Raw genomic sequence first — 556 nt, forward strand, 5'->3', positions numbered from 1 at the left:
TTGAACTAACACAGACACACACGGCCTCACGTTTTACACTTTGTACACAAAAACAAACCAGGAAACTCCAAAAAGCTCTTTTTTTTTTCTTTTTTAAAAGATGTTTTCTCGATAGATTTTTCTAGAACAGGGCTATAAAGTCATATACACCGAGTGGCCACATTGTTAGGTACACGCATTCCACTAAGTCTGAAACCATAAGCTTACAGTGAGTGGGCTTGCATCGCCACAGACCTGACTCTTCTGCTTGTTTCCATGGAGATGTTATTTCTTTGACTATAATATGTCATAAAAATTTTCAGAGTTATGTCACACTTCTACTAAGACCATATTTGATGTTTTAAATGTATATATAAAAAAAAAATAAAAACCCACAACATTTACAGACATTTTTTTTCCCGAAATGCTTAAATTCTGGTGCTCTTTCCTCAAAATTGTAATGATTGAATGCAAGTACATGATTTTAAGTTTGTACTAGGACCTTTCTAATCATAAATCTCTTGATACTTTACAGTGACATCACACTGGGGGTGTTCTACATGTATCTCTGTGGTGG

This window comes from Boleophthalmus pectinirostris, unplaced genomic scaffold, assembly GCF_026225935.1.
Source record: "Boleophthalmus pectinirostris isolate CB_2022bp ecotype Guang Dong unplaced genomic scaffold, ASM2622593v1 HiC_scaffold_3, whole genome shotgun sequence".
Classification (NCBI taxonomy): domain Eukaryota; kingdom Metazoa; phylum Chordata; class Actinopteri; order Gobiiformes; family Gobiidae; genus Boleophthalmus; species Boleophthalmus pectinirostris.